The sequence below is a fragment of the Armigeres subalbatus genome, unplaced genomic scaffold (genome assembly GCF_024139115.2).
Source record: "Armigeres subalbatus isolate Guangzhou_Male unplaced genomic scaffold, GZ_Asu_2 Contig1001, whole genome shotgun sequence".
NCBI classification, from domain to species: domain Eukaryota; kingdom Metazoa; phylum Arthropoda; class Insecta; order Diptera; family Culicidae; genus Armigeres; species Armigeres subalbatus.
This window is the reverse complement of record NW_026941739.1, coordinates 93,444-119,850: the sequence shown is the minus strand read 5'-3', so window position 1 is coordinate 119,850 and position 26,407 is coordinate 93,444.

Below are 26,407 nucleotides of genomic sequence, written 5' to 3'. Positions count from 1 at the left end.
CACGCCGTTGGTCTATAATTTTCCACGCCGATTCAAAATTAAAGAAGTCCGCAGAATTTTCCGTTAAAATTAGGACGATTTATTGAAACTTCCGTAGATTTTTCCGCATTTGCGTAACTAGCCCCGATGCCTAGAAGAGGCTATAGCCTCTTAATCTATTTTCTCTAGTTTGAGCTTCTTTTCAAAAATTCTTGAATATTTTACCACCTCATTAAGCTATCTTTATTGCTAAAGTGATAAATACGGTTCAACCACGCACCTAAGAACAATGGCGGATCAATCACACTCATCCATATTCTTTTTGCCTTTCTCGTACAACGAAGTTGTACCGAAAGGCTATCATTTCACTCCGAAAATGAACTTTTGATAGAAGCCTCTGAGACCCATAGTGTTATATACCAATCGACTCAAAAACTGAGCACATGTCTGTCTGTCCGTGTGTGTGTATGTGTGTATGTGTGTGTGTATGTGTGTGTGTATGTGTGTGCACAAAAGCTATAAAAAACATTAGACAACTTTTCGTATAGTAATCCTTCACCGATTTTCTCGCAACAAGTTTCATTCGACAGGGGACAAAGCCTTGTTGATCACCATTGAATTTGATAATGATCGGTCATTGCGTTTAAAAGTTATGAAGAAAATGGTGCTTCGGACCATATAAACCCCATATAAGGTTGGTGTCTTAACTAAATGTGAGAAAGGCACCACCAACGCAAGGTGGATTAATCTGGGTTTTTCTCAAGCATGAGCTTTCTACTGTAGCCCATACCCGAGTAGAAGCTGTGATATTGATATCAAAACATGATATTAACTTGTTTGAAAAAAGAGTACTAGCAAAAATAACAAAAAATTGCACCGAAATATCATAAACATATCTGGTTTTGCTATTAACAAGAACAAACCAATAGCTCAATATTGGTTGATTCTTACTTCTTTTTAATGGCAAAACCTGTTATTTTGATGATATTTCAGTGCAAATTTTTGTTATTTTCGCTTATTATTTTTACTCTTATTTCAAACAAGCTAATATTATGTTTTGTTTATCACGTTCTACTGTTATTGAGCTATTATCGTCTACCCGGGTAGTATCGAAGTATATTTGTTTACCAGCCGAAGATTGCTACAACGACTCACGTTGATAGCGTATGGCTTCGTATCTATATGTAGTAGCGTTCGGCGAGGCGCTCGGTTTGTCCCACGCACTGAGAGGACAATATGTGACGGGTCACCGTCAGGTTCCCACTGGTAAGCAGTGGAAATTTTTTGCATATTTCTAAAAATATACTATCTATCTCAAATGAAAAAAAATGCAATATTCCTCCAGGGATTCCGACGGGAATCCTCCAGGGATCCTTAAGGCAATCCACCGGGGATTCTGACAGGAATGTCCCAAGGCTTCCAATTAGAAACTTAGGAACATCCTCCATCATTTAGGAATTTCGACAATATTCCAGAAATTTGAACGGGAATGTTCCAGTGAATCCAACGGAAATGTTTCAGGTATTCCAATGACAGATTCCGAATAGAATCCTTCAGAAATTCCGTCGAGAATATTCATGGATTTCGTAGGCAATATTCCAGGGATGTAGGGGCAAATCGTCAAATGATTCTGGAGCAATCTGTAGAGGGATTCCGAAAAAATCGTGGAGGGATTCCGAATCAATCCTCCAGATATTCCATAAAGAATTCTCCAGTGATTCCGAAGGGAATGTATGTTTAAGCAAATCGTTGATGGATTCCGAAGTAAATCGTCGAGGGAGTCCGAAATTAATCTTCTAGGAATTCCGATGTAAACCGTTGAAGTATTCCAAAGCAATTCGTCGAGGGATACCGAAGCAAATCGTTAGAGAGGTTCCGATCGTCGAGGGATTTCGAAGCAAATCATTCAAGGATTACGAGGCAAAACGTCGAGAGACTCCGAAATAATTATTCAAGGGATTCTAAAGCAAAGCGTTGAACTATTCTAAAATAAGTCGTTAAGGAATTCCGATGCAATTCTCCGAACATTTTCGAAACAAATCTACGACGAACGACTCCGGGGGAGTTTCGAAGCAAATTAACGAGAGATTCTGAAACAAATCCTCCATGGATTATGAGGGGTATTTCCTACAGATTCCCAACCCAAGCAGCACAAGTCAAGTAAAATTGGTTACAGCAACCTAATGGATTAATGAAAAAGCAAAATTCGCCGCTATGAAACGAGTAGATAGCGCCACCGCAGACCAGTTCCTTCTAAACCTCTCGCATGTTATCCTACATATACAGTAGCGACTTTGTTTTGATGTGGTGAGTACAAAATGAGTTACCTAAAATAATCCATTGTGACTGAATCTGGTCACTCATGAGTTACTGTAATCTATGTGCAACATGTGTGCTGCTCGGGAAGGGTATCCCTTAACGATACCGAAAGGAATCCACTGTGAATTTTTCTGGATTCCGATTGGAATACCTCGATGACTCTCAAAGGTATTCTTTAGAGATTTATATGCGTATTTTTCTCGGATACTGAAGGAATCTGTGGCAAATTATCATGCTGCTAGGCAAGCGGAAGTCTGCTGGAAAACTGTCACTCCAGTCCGTGATGGTTGACCACATGTCTTTGACTTCTGACAAAGTATCAAGTTTGTTTTGATTGATATTTTAGTAGCTCTCTGTTGTTGTTAATATCAAGCTTACTTTGATGCTTTCAAATCGATTAGATATTGCCTTTTCATAATTATCAACAAGTGCAATTTCACTGGCATACAGAAATCTTTCTCAGAAATGAAAAAAGCTCATTTGTCTTAACTCATTTCATTATAATAGGCTGAATATGTCTTCAAACTTTTTCATTAATTCCATATGCTATATGTTCAAAATTTATAGCACTGCTAATTTTCTTTTCAAATCCTAGGGGGGCTATTTTTTTCTAGGAAGGGGTAAGTTCTCCCTTTATTTGTTTCCGAAGAATTTTCCATAGAATGCAAATTCCAATGAAAATTTCGACCAATTTGCCGTTGAAATCCAATTTTAATGATAATATCCACATTTTGAACAATCTCCCGCGGATAATTTGAGGAATTTTCTGCGTGAATTTCGAAAAACATTCAACAGAAATTTTCCGTGGATTCTCCGAACATTTCCCTGTGGAAACTTGAAACAATTTTTCTTAGAAATTCCGTAGTGCTTCCTTTGAAATTCCAAAGAATTCTCAAAACTTCAAAGTAGTATCCATGGAATATCCGAACATTATTTTAAAATGGATATTTTGGAGAATTTTTGGGAGAAGTTTATCAGTTTTTTCCGTCGAAATTCATTAGATTCTTCCGTCTTGAAAACTTCCAGAAAAGAGGCAGAAAAAAATCTTCAAGAAACTAACGTAAAAAAAAAACTCCACGCCGATTCACGCCACCGCCGCCGCCGGCTAAAATGGCTTTCGGCGTGACGCCGAAAACGCCGCCGCCACCGACCAAAATTCTGTACACCTCTAGTTGTATGGCCGAAAGTCATTTGGCCAAATAGGTCGTTTGACCGAAAGGGTCGTTTGGCCGAAAGGGTCATTAGGTCGAAAGGGTCATTTGGACGAAAGGGTCGTTTGGCCAAATGGATCATTTGATCGGAAGGGTCGTTTGGCCGAAAGGGTCATTAGGCTGGTCATTAGGTCATTTGGCCGGAAGAGTCGTTTGGCCGGCAGGATCATTTGGCCGAAATGGTCGTTTGGCCGAATGGGTAATTTGGCCGGAAGGGTAGTTTGGCCGAAAAGGTCATTAGGCTGAAAGGGTCATTTGCCCGAATAGGTCATTTAGCCGCATAGTTCATTTGAAAAGTGAGAAATTAGCAATGAGAAGAGAGACGTCTCACTTCTCAATCTTCATTTTTCTCTTCTCACTGTAAAAAGTGAGAAGCGCAAAATGAGTAGTGAGACGTCTCACTACTCCCTTCGTACTACTCACTTTTCACAGTGAGCAGTGAGAAATGGGGAGTTAGAAGTGAGACGTCTCACTTCTCACTACTCATTTATCACTTCTCGCTGTCAAAAGTGAGAAGCGCAAAGTGAGTAGTGAGACGTCTCACTACTTACTACACTACTTACTACTTTGCGCTTCTTACTTTTGACAGCAAAAAGTGATAAATGAGGAGTGAGAAGTGAGACGTCTTCAGTGCGTGTTTTCAGCTGCTTCTGACAGCAGAACGATCGCGCGATCTGCCGAAATATTGTGTCCTGCATTGTGCAGCCGGTAATAAAGTTAATCAGTTCAGTGCGTGTTTTTTCGGAGTAGCTATCGAGCAAGCATTGTGCAGTGCGTGTTTTAGTCGTCACGAAGTAGTTAAGATATCGAATTAGTCTTCGGTTTTTGTATCATCATGAATATGGTAAGCATATGCGGTATTTTGAAAAATTTCGTTTCAGATAGTTCGAAACGAAATTCAGCGAAATTTCGCAGATTTTTAGCATGGCGGAATCTGATTTCTTGATTTTGTTTCGTTTTGCAAAATTACAAAAAATTCGCTAGAAAAAAATTAGCTTCTAACGAAATTTAACGGAATTCCGCGGAATTTCGAAACAAATTTAAACTTAAACCATACTTTATATTAATAAAAATTTTGGCTGCGCCGCTGGACAAATCATAACGCTGTTTTCAAAACTTTAGGTTATACAATTTTGTCTATAAGCGATTTCTACATAACCCCATTCTGAGTCGACAAATACGTAATACGTATGTAGTTTTCTTCTAAAACACGTCTTCAGTATTTCCAAGATCGATAGTGTTGCTGCTGGTCATAGGACGGCAGCTAGTCTGGGAGAACGCAAAGTGAAAAAATATACCCCACGTAGCAGAAATTTGTTTAACCAGTGTGCAATCAATCGTGTTGATGCTGATCACGCCAGCTAGTGTGAGAAACACGAAGTGATAAAACTAATGTCTGCATCGAAGAGCACAAAACTATTTAGTGCGGAATCGATCGTATTGTAGAAGCTTATTAAACGAATTGATTGGATTGATTTGAAACACAGTTTTCGTCTTCCTGTTTTCAAAATAACTTCGTTTACAATAAATATTTAGTCGCTTTCCAAGGTGGCTTCACACGAATTACCTTCTCAACTAACCAACGATTTCTTTCTCGTAGCGCTCACGGAGATGCAGAGCATGCCTTGGTCTCTTATAACAATGAGTGTTAAACTAATGAACCTCACCTAATCTTAAATTGACTGTAAGCATCGTTATTAGTCATGAATTGAAAACTCCGAAGCAAGTACTGTTTTGACTCAAATTCCGAACATGTCTCATATTCCGAACACTGGCGTTTTGGCACCCAAAAACAATAACTTTTATCGGTTTTCCGTAGTGACGATCAATATTATAAACGAGCTCAATACCCTATGGAAAGAATTACACGAATAAAGCAAAAATGACCATTTTAAAGCGAGTGTTCGGAATATGAGTCATGTTCGGAATTTGTGTCAAAACGGTACTTGCTCCGGAGTTTTCAATTCATGACTAATAACGATGCTTACAGTCAATTTAGGATTAGGATAAATTTTTAAACAAGAAGATTATTTAATTGGTGAGCTGTGCATATTTCCTGTTTCTCGGTTGGACATAAAACCCCTCCCAGAGACAAAATTCTGAGTTTTTTTTTCGAACCCTCTTAAATAAGAAAAAAAATGTTCAGAAACCCCCCTCCCGGGCCAGTTTTCTGGCTACGTCACTGGCTGGGGTAATGCCATATCGCCAATGGTATATAAATGAGAATACGGCGATTTATCACATACTGCTTGTTTTGTTATTATAACTCTATTGGTCGCAAAACAGTTATTTGACTTCGAAAAAGTGAAATCAGAATTACTTGAACTTGAGCTTGATTGATTGCCCGTAGTTGCTACTCCATTATGACCAGATTAGCTGTTCTTGCACAGAGAACCAACAGTTGATTGCTTGGGACTAGCACTCATCTTCAATGTACAAGTGCTGGTGATCTCATTTGTTACGTCATACTGGCGCCTGCCACGTCAGAATGCAGGTCAATGTAGAGAAGGGGAGAAAATGATGATGCAATCACTCGCCCACTGAAAGCCGAATATACCTCTGCACTTGCCACGAGTTCATACGGATTTTATTGGAATTTTTGGGTTAGAACAGAGGCAGAGGTTCGTCTTGATTAACGAGTAGCCAATGTGCTATAGGTTATAGGTTATGTGGTTATAGGAAACGAGCTATTTTTTAAGTTCGTTTCCAATTATAGCAGCTACTGGTTGAAGGTATAGGATAGAAATGAAAATTGTATGGAATCCCATTTCCAGTTCTAGCGATTACTAGAACAAGAGAAATATATAGAAAGCTACAAAGTAAGAGAAAGGAACGGACCTGGGATTGTACCCACGACCTCCTTCTGCGTATAAGGCAGAAGCAGTAGCAATATGACTACCAAGCCGTTACGAAAAAGTAAAATCAGAATTGCGTACATAATGTAAAACCAATTTAATAAAAATTCCGCGGAAAAAAAATAAAATTTCGTTTCGTTTCGAAAAATTTTGAATTAAATAAATCTTGATTTCGTATCGTTTCGAAGTTTCGAAAGTAAATCTATATTTCGTTTCGTTTCAATCCGAATCAACATAGATATTTAAAATTTCGTTTCGTTTCGGTTCGATAGGAAAAAGTGTGTTATCGCATACCCCTAGAATATGGCGTCGTTCAAATGAAATAATTAGTCGCTTACCAAGGCGATTTCCGGCATCGTTATTGGTCTTGAATTGAAGAAACTCCGAATCATATACAGTGCGAATAGCTTTCTAGTCCCGAAAAAACTATTCAATTGGTGAGCTGTGGATTATTTGTTGTTTCTTGGCCAATCACGACTAGCAACTACGATGGGTACCGTCAATCAAGCTAAGGCTCGATGCCCACGTAGCGTCATTTCAACGCAGAGTGCACGTGGCGTCAAAAAGACGCAGGTGTGCACCGGGAAAAAGCGGTAACACAGCGTCACCACGCCAATGCACACCAGCGTTATTTTAACGCTGCGTGCACGTGGCGTTGAAAAACCGCTACGTGGGCATCGGCCCTAACAACCCTTACTGCAAGCGACCATTTCGGATAAATGCCACTTGAAGGTTCATCCGGAGAGACTTGTTTGGCACCCTCTGGAACTTGAGATGGTGCGTTCTAGCGCAACTCTCCCAGACTGGAGTGTGAGTGGGGAAAGAGGACCGCAAATGGCGGAAACCCGGACAAAACCTTAATTTTTTTTCGTTCGTTTCGCGAAATTCGTATTTTTTTTTTTAATTTCACACATATATTGAATGAACTGATTCCAAAATTTGATGATTGTAGCTTGTAAATTTCATTTTTGATGGCTTGTTGAAGTTAATGCTATAAAACATCTCCCGAACAAATTTGTATGGAAATAGTAGTTTGTGCAACAAGTTGCAAAAAGATGATTTTTTCAGCACGAGTCGTACGTTTATCGAACGAGGCTTGCCGAGTTCTATAAATACTACGAGTGCTGAAAAAATCGAGTTTTGCAACGAGTTGCACACGCTATTTTTTGCAATGACGAAAAATGGACTTTAATATGACAAATCTGTACCAAAATTGTACTTGTACTTGTCTAATTCCTTCCAGAATTTACTCCATATGATCATTCTTGCAAATAAATTATGTTGCTGCAGAGATTCCATGTTGCCGTGCCACATTACATAGTTCGATAAACGTGAAGCGATAGATGTACTTGCTTTTGGAAAGTTTTGATGCCATGTCCATCAAACTATTTTATTTATTACGAGACGCAGAGAATATACTATTTGAACACTTACTTAAGCTAATTCAGCAAAATGTAGTCATGTAACTACTGTTCTGATGTTGGTTTTTCATTATAGCACCCAAACGAGTGTTATAATGAATATTATGCAACCCATTTGAGTTGCATAATGTTCATTAAAGCACCCATTTCGTTGGTATGGAAAAGTAGGCCGTTTTATGACTCAACGGCAAACTGTAAACCAAATATTATGATCAGGAATTGCAAAAAAGAATATTTGACAAAAGTTTTTTTCGGAAACGATTCGGCATCATGTATTGAAACCTATTTTTGGTCTATTTTCCGATGGCTAGTGTGGTGATTTGCTCCTAGCTGCTCTAAAGCTGGAAATTGACTGCTTTAATGTTAGAATGAGGACGCTGTCAGCTTGGAGCTTCGTTGTGAAAGCTCTGATCTTTTTACCTTTGTAGATGATGGAGGTATCGACAGTGAAGTGTGAACAGATATGAGTACCACTCCCTGTGAGTGCAGACATTTCGGAGGTGAAATATTGAATAGCAGGGTCCGAGGTTACTACTCTGGGGGACGCCTGCGATGTTGCTACGCCAGGGTTTGCAAAAATCGCTCTCAATAGATAACGAACAACGATAGAAGAGAGTGAAAAACTGTTCCGAATCATAACAAGCCATGATAACAAATTTATCAAACTTTGTATACAAGTGCGAAAAAACAAAATCGGATAGGCAGCCCCCACAGAAAAATGGTGATTCTCGCTTTGTTTTCGCTCCTTTCGTGTTGGTTACTGCACAGCTGTGTAGAACAAGTTGAAAAGCATCATCAGAGCTAGTGCTCCCCGGATTTGGAGCTTTCTCAAAGAAATTTATCATGGGGTATAGCATCCCGAATCAGTTCTCTATCAGGACAACTTGCGCAAAAAAATCTCTCGATGTATGCTACATATCGTATACGTATACAGAGATGATAATTGAGAGACTTGTTCTTTCTCTTTAGAATTCAATCCCTGTGCTACGCTGATGAAGACCCTCGCCTATACATATATTGTTGGGAAAATTGTACCTTTCAGAAAGGCTTAGCACTGATCCTATTAGCAAAATCGTTATTTCTGATGTCCAGCATTCTGGCTTCGATAGTTCATGTTCATGAGCTTGCAATCTGTCTTCAAGAAAGGCGGATCAGTGCGTTGGAACTGTCTTTTGGCAAAAGCAAATTGATCGAATCGTTGGTAAGTATTTCAATGGTCTTACGGACCACCGGTTCGTGTTGATCCTGAGGCATCAAGATCGCGATGAAATATAATTGCTGGTGAATGTTTTTGGACGTCACAGAGTGCATCTCACCCTCCTTAGCCATGCGGTAAGATGCACGGCTACAAAGCAAGACCATGATGTGGCTGGGTTCGATTCCCAGTGCCGGTCTAGACAATTTTCGAATTGGAAATTGTCTCGACTTCGATGGGCATAACAGTATCATCGTGTTAGCCTCATGATATACGAATGCAGAAATGGTAACTTGGCTTAGAAACCACGCGGGTAATAACTGTGGAAGTGCTTAATGGACTCTAAGCTGCGAGGCGGCATTGTCCCAGTGGGGGATGTAATGCCAATGAATAAGAAGAAGAAGAAGAAGAAAAAACAGAGTGCACCTCGCAGCTGAGGTTGTCGTCCACGCACTTCTGGACCGGATCCCAGTTTTGGTACGATGGTAGTTGTGACGGGTAAGATTGTATCGATTCACCGAGGACCCAATCTCCAGCGCCACCGGATAGTGCATTAGTCATAGCTGAGAGGGCTCCATAGCGACTCAATTGAGTAGGAGCATTTGGGCTCAAAATGGTGCAGCGCCCTTCATACAGGTCTCGTTGAAGCCTACTGGTCCCAAGACTTGATGGTTGGCGTTGAGGTCACCACGTCCACGCTGCCGGGTCCGGTGATGATGTCTTATCTCAAATCCCCAGCCGATCCATCCCGCATGCTTGCTTGTTTGGTGTATGTCACAATGATATTGATTGAGCCGACGGTGGTGGTAACCTTAACCCCTATGGCTTCAATGATCCAGCTGAAAACTTGTCAGCAGATGACAATCGATGTTTCGATGCAAAGCGACGGCCTCTCCTCCCCTAGGGCAAGACTGATCTAGCCACTCAAGTCGAAAGTCGAGAATGTAGCCATTCCCTTTAAGCTTCAAGTCTCGGTGATGGCTGTTATGCCGATGTTTCGTTGGTGAAGTAAATCGGTCAGCTCTATGTGTTTGTCCTAGATAGAACAAACATGCCGATTAAGGATCTTGCTGGAATCTTCATTAAACCAGAAAAATCATAACCACAGAAGTAGCGGCATTATACTGATGTTCTTTTTTCGACAGCTTCACAGCCGGCGGAACAAGCTCAGTGTCTGCTCAGTGATTTCATTCCGCATCTGCGGAGAATCGACAGTTGCTGCAAGCCGTCAAACCACATTTTTTCTTTAACTTTCCAATGATATTTTCCTTTCTCTTATGACATATCTGAATTCTCTGTCACTTGACAGGCGTGCTTTTGCTCATGTCTACGCCCTAGATTTTTTTTTAATTTGGTCGTAAAATGGTAATCAAACGGAATAATCGTATTATGTTATACAATAGTAATAATTCCTTTCATTCCAGTTCAATCTGGACACCCACGAGTGAAAACATCGCGATCCCATTCAAACATAATCCACCCAAAGTGAATCTAATTAAAATTCTATTCTCATAGTTTTCCAAAAGTGCTTTCAAATTCAAACAACTCCGAGCGATAAGCTCCGGCGACAAACTCCCGTCCCTTTCGTTGGCCGGGACTCTGTTTATGTGAGTTCGCAGTAATTTCCCTAATGGCGCGCCGGTAATTTCCAACAAGTTTCTTTTCCCGAAGATTAGTTTTTGGCTCACGGCCAAAGTTTTCTGTCACGTCACCAGCGCAGTGCTCGCTATGCTTTCCGGTTTTTCGCGCAAAAAGACAACCGCCCGCAGCACTACATACCTTGGAGAACTCAATCATGCACTGCGTCGAATTGGGCGATTTTGGATGGAGATTGTGAAACCATTGGCTTCGGAGCCAATTCTTTGGTGCTATAGTTCGAGACCCAGAATTGTCGATCCACTGTTCAACTGTCGACATCCCTTTCTAAGAAATCATCGCAAAATCTCCCAATACTAATTATCCGAACGCCTTCGCATTTTAACATCTCCATCTCCGCCGCCGCGCCACTTTCGGACATTATCTATTTAATTAGCGCAGCTCTGCGAGGCTAACATTTAATTCCACGTTTTTCCGTCGGAAGGCGACGACCTCCCGTCTGATCCGCAGTTTTGCAGCGAAAGCCAAGCCAGCGCAAACTTATCCTAATGCAATTACAACTGCTCGCAATTATACCAACTATACATACTCGGACGGACGACGGCAGGAGACTTCAGCTCTGCGTAGCAAGAAAAACAAAGTAACGACTACGACTTTCTTTGCTCCCGTGCAGTGATGGGAAATGTCAAAAAAATGTCATGGGGTTGCTATTACTAATTTGCTAATAACTTTTTTCAAAAGTCTTTTACAACTCGGATTTTTTTATTAACATGTAATGCTTAAAGGATCCTACAACTTTGCCAAACAGGTCATTGTTCTAAATATACAGTGTGAGGCATGATAACGAATTTAAAAAAATGTCACGGAATGTCATGACATTAATGTCATTTGACACTAATTCGGCTCTCACGCCGCCAATTTCAGTTTTAGAGCAATGACCTATTAGAAAAAGTTTTAGTATCCTTTGAGTGCTTTATGTTTATATAAAACATACGATTGTAAATTACTTGTGAAAAAAGTTATTAACAAATTAGTCCCATGACATCGATATGACATTTCCCGTCACTGCTCCCGTGGATGAAAACCGAAAGCGGAAAAATAAGTTTCTGCATTTCGTTTGACATACAGCCATTCTTCGCACTGCTTTGGATGTGGTAAGTTAACGCAAAAAATGGATATAATTAAAACAGTCACGTCCCGTAGAAATGGAGGTGAGCGCCGCCGCCGACTTTTTATGCATCTGTATTACTCGCGTGAATAAAAAAAACTGGAAAATCGGAAATAATTTCATTTGCATGGGGAAATTGATTTTAAATCTTCAACATGCAGTTCCTCAAAAAGCCGTTCCAGATCTTTTTTTTTTCATTGCTTACTTTATTTGTTAGGCACTCTGTGTTACTAAACCGCTACTGTGCCAAGATCTACTCTGCCGTAATCTGCTCTTTAACAGAAAAATGGAAAACATGCATGTTGTAAAATGGCTGTTACGTCACTTTTCCAGATTACGGCAGTACTGTAGTATTCTGCTGTACAGAATCCACGCAGAATCTACATATTTGAAGATTTTCATTACTCATGATTGTTGTCGTTGCCGGTCCGTTTCATCGTGAGTCTATTGTGTCCAGTTGTTCATATCGTGAATCCAATGATCGTTGCTTTGTTCGGTTGCCATTAATATCCGGGTACGTTGGAGGAATGCCTCCGAGAAGAACAATTTTATCAGTCGTCAACAAGCAGTCGTGACGGTAGGGCGCGTTCCCCGAAATGCCACTGTATGAGCTGCGCGTCCGGCGACTGGTGAGGGTTTTGGTGGGTGGGTTGGTTGGGAATCAAGCCCATGACCGTCCGCTTATAAGGCGAACTTGAAGCCAACTATCGGCATACAATTTGTCACGCCGCTGATCTTTGATTTTCCACCATATGCAACGACCAAGAAGAGAATATGCTGACAGATAAAACCGAAGTGGATGTCAGGTGGAAGCAACACTTCGAGACTTTGTTGAATAAAGGAAGTGACGGCGCATCGGTGAACAGAATAAATATTAGTGACGATGGACAAGCTGTGTTGTCGCCTACACTAGATGAGGTTAGACAGGCTTTCAAAGAGCTGAAAAACAATAAGGCTGCGGAGAAGGACCAGCTTTTAAAGAGCTGAAAAACAATAAGGCTGCGGAGAAGGACCAGCTCCCGGCTGAACTCTCAAACATGGCAGTGAGCAGCTCTATGAAGTTCTGCACCATATTATGTCGAAAATATGGAAAGACGAGGAATTGCCTGCTAGCTGGTTGGACGGCCTCACTTGCCCTTTCTTTAAGAAAGGGCACAGACTGGAGTGCGCCAATTCCCGAGGAATGACCCCCCAAAAAATGTGTACAATATCATGTCCCGTATTCTGTTCAACAGATTGAGACCTCTTGAAGAGTCCTTCGTCAGCGAATACCAAGCAGGTTTTCGTGAGGGCCGATGAACGACGGATCAAATGTTTACCCTTAGTCAAATCCTTGATAAATTCCGGGAGTACAACATGCAGACACATCATCTGTTTATTAAATTTCTGTTTATTGATTTCTGTTTATTAAATTTCTGTTTATTAAATTTCTGTTTATTGATTTTAAGGCGGCGTACGATTCAGTGAAACGGAATGAATTATGGCAAATTAAGCTAGAACATGGTTCTCCGGCGAAACTGATACGTTGATACGTCATTTGCTACCTTAAATGGATTAAAGCAAGGTTATGCACTCTCGAATCTACTGTTCGCTCGAGGGAGCGATTAGGAGAGCTGGTGTGCACAGAAGCGATACCATTATCACAAAATCGCATATGCTACTGGGATTTGCGGACGATATCGATATTATCGGGATTGATCGCCGTGCCGTGGAAGAGGCTTTTGCGCCTTTTAAGAGGGAAACAGTGAAGCAAAACGAAGTACATGGTAGCTGGCAAACAACGTGGGCTCATTAGTAGTGGTGGCAGTGAAATGGTGCTGGATGGTGAAAATTTTGAAGCGGTAGAAGAATTTGTGTATCTTGGATCATTAGTGACGTGCGATAATGATATTACCCGTGAGGTAAATAGGCGTATTGCAGATACAAATAGGGCTTATTACGGACTTCGTAACCAGCTTAAGTCCAGTAGTCTGCAAACGAATTCAAAATTCACAAGGACTTTCATAAGTATTGAGGGCTTCCGAGCCTCTTAAAATTAGGCTTCTGAGCCTCTTGAAAGGAGACATTCGGACCTCTTGGAAAGAGGCTTCCGGGCCTCTTGGAAGGAGGCCTCCGGGCCTCTTGGAAGAAGACTTTCGGGCCTCTTGAACGGAGGTTTTTGGGCCGTTTGAAAGGAGGCTCCCGGGCCTCTTAAAAATATAGTTCGGGTCTCTTGAAAGGAGACTTTTGGGACTCTTAGAAGAAGGCTTCTGGCCCTCTAGAAAAGAGGCTGCCGTACCGCTTGGAAGGAGGCTTCAGGGCCTTTTGAGTCTTGAAAGGAGACTTCCGGGCCTCTTGAAAGGAGACTTCCGGGCCTCTTGAAAGGAGGCTTCCGGGCCTCTTGAAAGGAGGCTTCCGAGCCTCTTGAAAGGAGGCTTCCGGGCCTCTTGAAAGGAGGCTTCCGGGCCCCTTGAAAGGGGGCTTCCGGGCCCCTTGAAAGGAGGCCTCCGGGCCTCTTGAACGGAGACTTCCGGGCCTCTTGAAAGGCGGCTTCCGGGCCTTTTGAAAGGAGGCTTGGGCCTCTTGAAAGGAGGCTTCGGGCCTCTTGAAAGGAGGCTTCCGGGCCTCTTGAAAGGAGGCTTCCGGGCCTCTTGAAAGGAGGCTTCCGGGCCTCTTGAAAGGAGGCTTCCGGGCCTCTTGAAAGGAGGCTTCCGGGCCTCTTGAAAGGAGGCTTGGGCCTCTTGAAAGGAGGCTTCCGGGCCTCTTGAAAGGAGGCTTCCAGGGCCTCTTGAAAGGAGGCTTCCGGGCCTCTTGAAAGGAGGCTTCGGGCCTCTTGAAAGGAGGCTTCAGGCCTCTTGAAAGGAGGCTTCCGGGCCTCTTGAAAGGAGGCTTCGGGCCTCTTGAAAGGAGGCTTCCGGGCCTCTTGAAAGGAGGCTTCCGGGCCTCTTGAAAGGAGGCTTCCGGGCCTCTTGAAGGAGGCTTCGAGGCCTCTTGAAAGGAGGCTTCTGAGCCTCTTGAAAGGAGGCTTCTGAGGCCTCTTGAAGGAGGCTTCCAGGCCTCTTGAAAGGAGGGCTTCCTGAGCCTCTTGAAAGGAAGCTTCTGGGCCTCTTGAAAGGAGGCTTCCGGGCCTCTTGAAAGGAGGCTTCTGGGCCTCTTGAAAGGAGGCTTCCGGGCCTCTTGAAAGGAGGCTTCGGGCCTCTTGAAAGGAGGCTTCCGGGCCTCTTGAAGGAGGCTTCGGGCCTCTTGAAAGGAGGCTGGGCCTCTTGAAAGGAGGCTTCAGGCCTCTTGAAAGGAGGGCTTCTGGGCCTCTTGAAGGAGGCTTCCGGCCTCTTGAAAGGAGGCTTGGGCCTCTTGAAAGGAGGCTTCCGGGCCTCTTGAAAGGAGGCTTCGGGCCTCTTGAAAGGAGGCTTCGGGCCTCTTGAAAGGAGGCTTCCAGGGCCTCTTGAAGGAGGCTTCCAGGCCTCTTGAAAGGAGGCTGGCCTCTTGAAAGGAGGCTTCCGGGCCTCTTGAAAGGAGGGCTTCAGGGCCTCTTGAAGGAGGCTTCCGGGCCTCTTGAAGGAGGCTGAGCCTCTTGAAGAGAGGCTTGGGCCTCTTGAAAGGAGGCTTCCAGGCCTCTTGAAAGGAGGCTTCCAGGCCTCTTGAAGGAGGCTTGAGGCCTCTTGAAAGGAGGCTTGAGGCCTCTTGAAGGAGGCTTCCGGAGCCTCTTGAAGGAGGCTGAGCCTCTTGAAGGAGGCTTGAGCCTCTTGAAGGAGGCTTGAGGCCTCTTGAAGGAGGCTTCAGGCCTCTTGAAAGGAGGCTTCCAGGCCTCTTGAAAGGAGGCCTGGGCCTCTTGAAAGGAGGCTGAGACCTCTTGAAAGGAGGCTTCTGAGCCTCTTGAAAGGCTTCCGGGCCTCTTGAAAGGAGGTTTCTGGAGCCTCTTGAAAGGAGGTTTCTGAGCCTCTTGAAGGAGGCTTCTGAGCCTCTTGAAAGGAGGCTGAGGCCTCTTGAAGGAGGCTTCCGGGCCTCTTGAAAGGGGCTCAGGAGCCTCTTGAAAGGAGGCTTCTGAGGCCTCTCTGAAAGGAGGCTTCTGAGCCTCTTGAAGGAGGCTTCTGGGCCTCTTGAAAGGAGGCTTCCGAGCCTCTTGAAAGGAGGCTTCTGAGCCTCTTGAAGGAGGCTTCAGGCCTCTTGAAAGGAGGCTTCCGAGGCCTCTTGAAAGGAGGTTTCGAGCCTCTTGAAGGAGGGCTTCCGAGGCCTCTTGAAGGAGGCTTCCGGGCCTCTTGAAAGGAGGCTTCCGGCCTCTTGAAAGGGAAGGCTTCTGAGCCTCTTGAAAGGGAGGCTTCCAGACCTCTTGAAGGAGGCCAGGGCCTCTTGAAGGAGGCTTCCGAGCCTCTTGAAAGGGAGGCTTGAGCCTCTTGAAGGAGGCTTCGAGGCCTCTTGAAGGAGGCTTCTGAGCCTCTTGAAAGGAGGCCTGAGCCTCTTGAAGGAGGCTTCGAGGCCCTCTTGAAGGAGGCTTCCAGGCCTCTTGAAGGAGGCTTCCTGAGCCTCTTGAAAGGAGGCTTCCAGGCCTCTTGAAAGGAGGCTTCTGAGCCTCTTGAAAGGAGGCTTCCAGAGCCTCTTGAAAGGAGGCTTCTGAGCCTCTTGAAGGAGGCCTGGGCCTCTTGAAAGGAGGCTTCCTGAGCCTCTTGAAAGGAGGCCTGAGGCCTCTTGAAAGGAGGCTTCCAGGCCTCTTGAAAGGAGGGCTTCCTTGAGGCCTCTTGAAAGGAGGCTTCGAGCCTCTTGAAAGGAGGCTTCCGGGCCTCTTGAAAGGAGGCTTCCGGGCCTCTTGAAAGGAGCCTGGGCCTCTTGAAAGGAGGCTTCAGGCCTCTTGAAAGGAGGCTTCCTGGGCCTCTTGAAAGGAGGCTTCTGGCCTCTTGAAAGGAGGCTTCTGGGCCTCTTGAAAGGAGGCTTCCGGGCCTCTTGAAAGGAGGCTCTGGCCTCTTGAAAGGAGGCTTCCGGCCTCTTGAAAGGAGGGCTTCCGGGCCTCTTGAAAGGAGGCTTCGGGCCTCTTGAAAGGAGGCTTCCGGGCCTCTTGAAAGGAGGCTTCTGGGCCTCTTGAAAGGAGGCTTCCGGGCCTCTTGAAAGGAGGGCTTCCGGGCCTCTTGAAAGGAGGCTTCGGGCCTCTTGAAAGGAGGCTTCAGGGCCTCTTGAAAGGAGGCTTCGGGCCTCTTGAAAGGAGGCTTCCGGGCCTCTTGAAAGGAGGCTTCGGGCCTCTTGAAGGAGGCTTCCGGGCCTCTTGAAAGGAGGCTTCGGGCCTCTTGAAGGAGGCTTCCAGGGCCTCTTGAAGGAGGGGAGGCTTCGGAGCCACCTCTTGAAAGGAGGCTTCTGAGCCTCTTGAAAGGAGGCTTGAGGCCTCTTGAAGGAGGCTTCTGAGCCTCTTGAAAGGAGGCTTCTGAGCCTCTTGAAAGGAGGCTTCCAGGCCTCTTGAAGGAGGCTTCCGGGCCTCTTGAAGGAGGCTTCCAGGCCTCTTGAAGGAGGCTTCCGAGGCCTCTTGAAGGAGGCTTCCGAGCCTCTTGAAAGGAGGCTTCTGAGCCTCTTGAAAGGAGGCCTGAGCCTCTTGAAAGGAGGCTTCCGGGCCTCTTGAAGGAGGCTGAGGCCTCTTGAAAGGAGGCTTGAGCCTCTTGAAGGAGGGCTTGAGGCCTCTTGAAGGGCTTCCAGGCCTCTTGAAAGGAGGGCTTCCGGCCTCTTGAAGGAGCTGGGCTTCCAGGCCTCTTGAAAGGAGGCTTGAGGCCTCTTGAAAGGAGGCTTCCAGGCCTCTTGAAAGGAGGCTCTGAGGCCTCTTGAAAGGAGGCTCTGAGCCTCTCTTGAAAGGAGGCTTGAGCCTCTTGAAAGGAGGCTGAGCCTTTCTTGAAAGGAGGCTTCTGGGCCTCTTGAAAGGAGGCTCTGAGCCTCTTGAAGGGAGGCTTCCTGAGCCTCTTGAAGGAGGCTTCCAGGCCTCTTGAAAGGAGGCTTCTGAGCCTCTTGAAAGGAGGCCTCTTGAAGGGGCTGGGCCTCTTGAAAGGAGGCTTGAGCCTCTTGAAAGGAGGCTTCTGGGCCTCTTGAAAGGGAGGCTTCCGAGCCTCTTGAAGGAGGCTTCCAGCTCTCTTGAAAGGAGGCTTCTGGCCTCTTGAAGGAGGCTGAGCCTCTTGAAAGGAGGCTTCCTGAGCCTCTTGAAAGGAGGCTCTGAGCCTCTTGAAGGAGGCTCTGAGCCTCTTGAAAGGAGGCTTCCAGGCCTCTTGAAAGGAGGCTTCCGGGGCTGCAGAGGGAGCTCTCTGAAAGGAGAGGCCTCTGAAAGGCCTCTTGAAAGGAGGCTTCCGAGCCTCTTGAAAGGAGGCTCTGAGGCCTCTTGAAAGGAGGCTTCTGAGCCTCTTGAAAGGAGGCTTCTGAGCCTCTTGAAAGGAGGCTCTGAGCCTCTCTTGAAAGGAGGCTTCTGAGCCTCTTGAAAGGAGGCTTCGAGGCCTCTTGAAAGGAGGCTTCTGAGCCTCTTGAAAGGAGGCTTCCTGAGCTCTTGAAAGGAGGCTGGGGCCTCTTGAAGGAGGCTTCCGGGCCTCTTGAAAGGAGGCCTGGGCCTCTTGAAAGGAGGCTTCGGGCCTCTTGAAAGGAGCTTCCGGGCCTCTTGAAAGGAGGCTTCTGGGCCTCTTGAAAGGAGGCTTCCGGGCCTCTTGAAAGGAGGGCTTCGGGCCTCTTGAAAGGAGGCTTGGGCCTCTTGAAAGGAGGCTTCGGGCCTCTTGAAGGAGGCTTCCGGGCCTCTTGAAAGGAGGCTTCTGGCCTCTTGAAAGGAGGCTTCTGAGCCTCTTGAAAGGAGGGTTCTGAGCCGCTTGAAAGGGGGCTTTCGGGCCTCTTGAAAGGAGGCTTCCGGGCCTCTTGAAAGGAGGCTTCCGGGCCTCTTGAAAGGAGGCTTCCGGGCCTCTTGAAATGAGGCTTCCGGGCCTCTTGAAAGGAGGCTTCCGGGCCTCTTGAAAGGAGGCTTTCGGGCCTTTTAAAAGAGAGATCTTTTGAAAGTAGGCTTCCGGGCCTCTTGAAAGGAGGCTTCCGGGCCTCTTGAAAGGAGGCTTTCGGGCCTTTTAAAAGAGAGATCTTTTGAAAGTAGGCTTCCGGGCCTCTTGAAAGGAGGCTTCCGAGCCTCTTGAAAGGAGGCTTCCGAGCCTCTTGAAAGGAGGCGTCCGGGCCTAGCCTCTTGAAAGGAGGCTTCCGAGCCTTTTAAAAGGACGCTTCGAGCCTTTTAAAAGGAGGCTTCCGAGCCTCTTGAAAGGTGGCTTTTGAGCATATTGAAAGGAGGCTTCCGAGCCTCTTGAAAGGAAGATTCCAAGCCTCTTGAAAGGATGCTTCCGGGCATCTTGAAAGGAAGCTTCTGGTCCTCTTGAAGGAGGCTCTGAGCCTCTTGAAAGGAGGCTTCTGAGGCCTCTTGAAAGGAGGCTTCTGAGCCTCTTGAAAGGAGGCTTCTGAGGCCTCTTGAAAGGAGGCTTGAGGCCTCTTGAAAGGAGGCTTTGAGGCCTCTTGAAGGAGGCTCTGAGCCTCTTGAAAGGAGGCTTGAGCCTCTTGAAAGGAGGCTCTGAGGCCTCTTGAAGGAGGCTTCTGAGCCTCTTGAAAGGAGGCTTCCTGAGGCCTCTTGAAAGGAGGCTTCTGAGCCTCTTGAAGGAGGCTGGAGGCCTCTTGAAAGGAGGCTTCCTGAACCTCTTGAAAGGAGGCTTCCGACCCTCTTGAAAGGAGGCTTTGACCCTCTTGAAGGGAGGCTTCCGGGCCTCTTGAAAGGAGGCTTCCTGAGCCTCTTGAAAGGAGGCTTCCTGAGCCTCTTGAAAGGAGGCTTCTGAGCCCTCTTGAAAGGAGGCTTCCAAGCCTCTTGAAAGGAGGCCTGAGCCTCTTGAAAGGAGGCTTCGGACCTCTTGAAGGTGGCTCTGAGCCTCTTGAAAGGAGGCTTCCGGGCCTCTTGAAAGGAAGCTTCCGGGCCTCTTGAAAGGAGGCTTCCGGGCCTCTTGAAAGGAGGCCTGGGCCTCTTGAAAGGAGGCTTCTGGGCCTCTTGAAAGGAGGCTTCCGGGCCTCTTGAAAGGAGGCTTCTGGCCTCTTGAAAGGAGGCTTCCGGGCCTCTTGAAAGGAGGCTTCCGGGCCTCTTGAAAGGAGGCCTGGGCCTCTTGAAAGGAGGCTTCCGGGCCTCTTGAAAGGAGGCTTCCGGGCCTCTTGAAAGGAGGCTTCCGGGCCTCTTGAAAGGAGGCTTCCGGGCCTCTTGAAAGGAGGCTTCCGGGCCTCTTGAAAGGAGGCTTCCGGGCCTCTTGAAAGGAGGCTTCCGGGCCTCTTGAAAGGAGGCTTCCGGGCCTCTTGAAAGGAGGCTTCCGGGCCTCTTGAAAGGAGGCTTCCGGGCCTCTTGAAATGAGGCTTCCGGGCCTCTTGAAAGGAGGCTTCCGGGCCTCTTGAAAGGAGGCTTTCGGGCCTTTTAAAAGAGAGATCTTTTGAAAGTAGGCTTCCGGGCCTCTTGAAAGGAGGCTTCCGGGCCTCTTGAAAGGAGGCTTTCGGGCCTTTTAAAAGGAGATCTTTTGAAAGTAGGCTTCCACGCTGCTTGCAAGGAGGCTGCCGAGATGTGTAAAAGGAGGCTAACAATCCTCTTGCTACTGACCTTTTTGAAGAAAAAAAATGTCTTTATGCCTCTCAAATGGTGACCTCAGAACCTTTAGAATCTAGATTTTAGTTCAGAAACATATTCCTAACATATTATTCATTTTTGTAAATTTCGTAAATTTTGTGAATTTTGTGAATTTTGTAAATTTTGTAAATTTTGTAAATTTTGTAAATTTTGTAAATTTTGTAAATTTTGTAAATTTTGTAAATTTTGTAAATTTTGTAAATTTTGTAAATTTTGTAAATTTTGTAAATTTTGTAAATTTTGTAAATTTTGTAAATTTTATAAATTTGGTAAATTTTATAAATTTTGTAAATTTTATAAATTTTGTAAATTTTGTAAATTTTGTAAATTTTGTAAATTTTGTAAATTTTGTAAATTCTGTAAATTTTGTAAATTTTGTAAATTTTGTAAATTTTGTAAAATTTTGTAAATTTTATAATTTTGTAAATTTTATAAATTTTGAAAATTTTGTAAATTTTGTAAATTTTGTAAATTTATTTGTAAATTTTGTAAATTTTGTAAATTTTGTAAATTTTGTAAATTTTGTAAATTTTGTAAATTTTGTAAATTTTGTAAATTTTGTAAATTTAGTAAATTTAGTAAATTTAGTAAATTTTGTAAATTTTGTAAAGTTTGTAAATTTTGTAAATTTTGTAAATTTTGTAAATCCTCTAAATTTTGTAAATTTTATAAATTTTGTAAATTTTGTAAATTTTGTAAATTTACAAAATTTACAAAATTTACAAAATTTATAAATTCTGTAAATTTTGTAAATTTTTTAAATTTTATAAATTTTATAAATTTTGCAAAATTTTGTAAATTTTGCAAAATTTTGTAAATTTTGCAAAATTTTGTAATTTTTTTAAAATTTTGTAAATTTTGAGTATTTTTTAAATTTTTGTAAATTTTTTAAATTTTGTAAATTTTGTAAATTTTGTAAATTCTGTAAATTTTGTAAATTTTGTAAATTTTGTAAATTTATAAATTTTTTTTTTAATTTTGTAAATTTTGTAAATTTTGTAAATTTTGTAAATTTTGTAAATTTTGTAAATTTTGTAAATTTTGTAAATTTTGTAAATTTTGTAAATTTTGTAAATTTTGTAAATTTTGTAAATTTTGTAAATTTTGTAAATTTTGTAAATTTTGTAAATTTTGTAGATTTCGTAAATATTTGAGTCACAATTGGACGAACTACAGCCAGGACATGCAAAGCGTGGGCAATCCCCATCATAACCGTCATCTATCCTTAGCATATAGTTTAGGAACTGTGCAGATCCAGAAATTCAACCTCACTCTCTATATTCATTTTAATCGTGGGGCATGACGCTATCAACGGCTTCCCGTCCATCGTGTGGCCACGGCAAATATAATATCCAGCGATATAAACGATTATTATTATTACCACTTTACGTTCCTAACATCCTGGGTCCCAACGGTGCCACCCAATTTGGGTGGTCGAGGTGGCCGGGCACACGCAATAACACCGATTCAGCAGAGGACGTAAAAGTACGAATAATTTAATCAGCCGCAAGTGCCTGCGAGGTAGTCGAAACGCCTGCAAGGTAGACCGACCGCAAAAATTGCATATGTTCGCGATCGCAATGGAACATTTGCGTGAAAACAGGCGGTCAAAAATAGTTTCATGTGGTCAAAGTTGGCTCAATGGTTCCATTCCGAGAACTGTTAAGCTCTGTATTATTGATGCAAACTCCGGAAATAAATCGGAAATTAAAAATACCAAAGTGCAACCTCCCGATTAACCGGGTAATGCAAAGGAAAGAAATAAAATAGCCATAACGGCAGCCGCCATAGGCGGTACAACGGTTTTGTCATTCGTGACGACACGGCGGCGTGTCGGTGTCGTGGGTTGCTCGAGGTGACGATTATGATGGCGATAATGTTTGCGCCCGTCGTCCGTGTGATGGCGTTTGATCCCTTCCATAAAACCGAAATTAAACTACAATTCGCCGCCAAGTGTCACGCAGGAATGTGGACATTTGGCGTTGATTAAAAGATGGTGCCGGGTTAATGCAAGGAACTCACGGATGGAAATATTCATTAAATGGTGTCTTAAAGGCTTTTTGTTTGCCGCAGAAGCTTCAAGGTATTTTTGGTGGTAAGTTCGGTTCACAACCGTGCCGTGCAATAAATGCAACGTGTTTTGGAAACCAAAAGATTATCAGTGGAAGTGAGATTCAATAAAAGTATATCTGATTGTAAAACGTAATGCAGCTGTTATTCACTTCGAAATCGTTTCATAGTTTCAGCTGTCGAATTGCAGTAAAAAACTTACTGTTACCAAAAAATCATTGCCATGCGCAAAGTTCAAGAACTGCTTACTAAAATTGTTCACCATTCATTCGATAGCTTTTTTTCCGCGCGCCACAGATCGTTTCATTTGCAACATCAATACATTCACTTCGGCAATTAATCATACCCCGCACGGACGGATACCCCGAAAGCGACAATCGTAAGCGAGAAATAGTTTCCTCGTTTAATGAGTATCTAATTTATCATTTCCTCCGCACCTTCGCTCTGGAATTCCAACGCATTCCACCTCCAGAAGCTGCAACCTAGAATCAGAAACGCATTCCCGGTCGTTAAATCCGGCCACCCTGGCACAACAGCGACCTGGACTGGCTACCATGGGGCTGATACGAGTCAGGTTTCCACCATGGACGATGACCATCGTTCGACAGGAGCAACGGCAAGCATCATCCGCAGCTACAATTGTAGAAAAAGATCAATAGAATTTAATTCCGATTAAAGCCAATGTGTGTGTGTGTGTGAATGTTACTTTGAGTTAATTAAAACATCAACGTAAATCTTTCAGACCGATTCTCATAGAATTCTACATTTTGTAAAATATTTTCCAAGTTGAAAATTTAACTTCCTTAAGCCCGAATTGTGGAGAGGTCTATGATTTCAAGCACAACTCAATACTTTGAGCAAAACAAAAACAAAGTTTACCAACGAAAAATCTCCCTTTTTAAGTAAATAGAAAAACAAGCGTGGAAAAGGTTACCCGCCTGTGAGTATAACCGTAATACGGCCTCCCTCCTTGTTTATTTTTAAACTTTCTTTTTCGACAAACAAAACGGCCAGACGGCCAGCTGCGTGCATATAAGCCCATCCATATTATTTTTTTCCGAACAATTCCCAAACCGCGACCTTTACGACTTTTTGATGAAATCGAAATGGCGAACGAACGAACGGGTCGGCGCGGTTCCAGCTGGACCCCGTTTTTCATTCGAGCTTTCCACGCTGTCATTTTTCTTTACATTTTTTTCATCAATTCGGTTCCGCTTGACATTTGAGTCCCTTGAAAGTGGTCCGTTGTTTGCGGCGGTGGGTCAGCGTCGTTCGGCGTTGCTCTTTTGCCGAATTCGGATTAAATGGACGTGTGAAAAAAACGCAATTGATGTATTGAAAATGCAATGGGACCGCGGTCAATTGGGCTCGAATCGACTTTTGGCGGGCATGAATTCGAATGGGAGCATTGGTGCACAATCAATTCATCTGTTAACGTTAATGGATTAATTGTCGGGTTCGAATGTTTCGGTGAAGATTTTCATTCATTAATTTCCCTGACTTTACTTCGACTATGATTTCCAATATTGTCTCGTATTACATCAACATTTAGTAACTCAACTAACATTTCGTTATTAAACTAAAATATTTACATAAAACATGCCAATGGGCGTATCAATTCCGGATAATCGATTTACAATCACATTGCACCTCTCCTTTCTTGACATGAATAAATATAATTAATTAGAAGCATTGATCACATGATGTCGTTATTGCGGCTATTGTTACGCTTTCGACATGAGTTCCGAACAGAGTGTAAAACGCATTCCATTTCCGGAACTGAACTCCACTGCCGGCCGCCGCACACGGGGGGCGAATGATGATGGGCTATTATTTCGCACGTGTTTGCCAATAAATTAGACGCTCATTAATCTCGCGTTTCTTCGGACCGTAAGCTGCCTGGACGGACGCTTACGGCCGGGGCGGAGCTGTGGCAATGATTTATCGCTCATTTGACACATCTGCATCCTTCGCACCACACACACACACGAACCGGGCGCGAGCGTGACCGAAAACAATAGATTTTCATCTCCCGTGTGATGTTCGGTCAGTCGGCAACAGAGTGCGCTGGATGAGAATGTGTTTTTTCTATCAATTCCTATCAATTGAAAAAATATAAAATAATTTACAGATTGTATTCAATTTTAAAACAATCAAATAAATAAATAAATAAAACTTCTCATCTAACAAAACTTACAAAATCAAAACTCTTTATTTGCAAAATTTGACAAATGACAAATGTTTTTCTAAAAAAATCACAAAATTAGCTAAATCTAAAAATTAAAAAAAAATCTACAGAATTGCAAAATTTATGAACTTTTTTATGTTTACAAGATTACGAATTTCATATAAATTACAAAGTTTTGCAAATTTTGCGTATGTTTTCAAATTTACAAAAATTACAAAATTTACAAAATTTATACAATTTACAAAATTCACAAAATTTATGAAAATTACTAAATTTATGAAATTTACAAAATTTACAAAATCTACAAAATTTACAAAATCTACAAAATTTACAAAATTTACAAAATTTACAAAATTTATAAAATTTACAAAATTTACAAAATTTACAAAATTAACAAAATTTACAAAATTTACAAAATTTACAAAATTTACAAAATTCACAAAATTACTAAATTCATGAAATTTACAAAATTTACAAAATCTACAAAATCTACAAAATTTACAAAATTTACAAAATTTACACAATTTACTGTAGAATTTCCCATGCAAATTTTAATTGTTGATGCAAGATCACATTTTGGGCACAATGACCTATTCGGCCAAACGACCCATTTGACCTCCCTAGCTATACGAATTTTCCACTAAATAAGCATTTCATCTAAACGATACGTTTGGCCAAATGATCGGTTAGCATGAACGACTTTTTGGGCCAAATTACCAGCTAGGCTGTATTCGTTCACTTGAAAAAAAAAAAACATTTTTGGCCGAACAATTTTTGAGCTAATAACAGGTTTGGCCAAAGGTAACGACGCAGGACACGTCCTTGCAGTCAGTTAGTATAGAGAAGAAACATAAGTAGGTGATTATTGCTATTTGAACGTGTTACCTCTCCGTCTCCACAAAAATCACAGGAAGGATCATTTGTTAATGGGTAGGTATCTTAGGACTAGACCAGCGGTTCTCAACCTTTTTCTTTAGAGGTACCCCTTCAAACTTATGCTTTCATTGAGGTAAACCCTATTATATTTTCGCTGTAAATGAAAATAAGATATATTAAAAACAAAACACAAAACTACGAATTGCCTGAAGTTTTCATTATTCCGTGAAACTTTCTGATTCATCAACATCAAGCTTCCCACAATACTTTTGGAGGCTTCCGAGCCTCTAGGAAAGAAGCTTGCAAGCTTCCTGAAACTAGGATTATGACTTACGAGCCCCTTGATAGGGAGTTTCCTAATCTCCGATGGATCATTGTTGCTTCCGAGCCTCTTGAAAGGAGGCTTCCGAACCTCTTGAAAGGAGGCTTCCGAGCCTCTTGAAAGGAGGCTTCCGAGCCTCTTGAAAGGAGGCTTCCGAGCCTCTTGAAAGGAGGCTTCCGAGCCTCTTGAAAGGAGGCTTCCGAGCCTCTTTGAAAGGAGGCTTCCGAGCCTCTTGAAAGGAGGCTTCTGAGCCTCTTGAAAGGAGGCTTCTGAGCCTCTTGAAAGGAGGCTTCCTGAGCCTCTTGAAAGGCTTCTGAGCCTCTTGAAAGGAGGCCTGGAGGCCTCTTGAAAGGAGGTTTCTGAGCCTCTTGAAAGGAGGCTTCGAGGCCCTCTTGAAAGGAGGCTTCTGAGCCTCTTGAAAGGAGGCTTGAGCCTCTTGAAGGAGGCTTCTGGGCCTCTTGAAAGGAGGCTTCGAGGCCTCTTGAAAGGAGGCTTGAGGCCCTCTTGAAGGGAGGCTTCCGAGCCTCTTGAAGGAGGCTTCCAGGCCTCTTGAAAGGAGGCTTCTGAGCCTCTTGAAGGAGGCTCTGAGCCTCTTGAAA